Consider the following 468-nt stretch of genomic DNA (forward strand, 5'->3'; position numbering starts at 1 on the left):
GACCAAGGATACTACCCTGAGGTACACCAGCAGACTGACGGAATAGGGATGAATGAGCGCCGTTGTAATTTACTTGAAATAGTCTGTCGGAAAGATAAGAACGGAAAATGAGGAAGTATGTTGGGGAAGGAATTTACAGATCTTGTATAGCAGTCCTGGGTGCCAGACTCGATCAAAATCCTGTTCTACATCAAGAAAGACTCCCAAGCAGTAAATTCCGTGCTCCAATGAAGACGAAACTACATCAACCACACGATGGCATTGCTGGATATGAGTCACAGTGGAGTGGGATGTTCAGAATCCAAACTGGTGATCTGGGATTATATGATTAGAATCTAGGATGGGATACAGGCGTTTCAATATGAGTTTCTCGAGGATTTTGCCCATAATAGGTAACAGAGAGATAGGACGGTAGGAGGATGGGTATTCTAGCGGCTTTTGAGGTTTGGGAATCATAGGAACAAAATT

This window comes from Halyomorpha halys, unplaced genomic scaffold, assembly GCF_000696795.3.
Source record: "Halyomorpha halys isolate HHAL.00 unplaced genomic scaffold, Hhal_1.1 Scaffold344.1, whole genome shotgun sequence".
Lineage (NCBI taxonomy): Eukaryota > Metazoa > Arthropoda > Insecta > Hemiptera > Pentatomidae > Halyomorpha > Halyomorpha halys.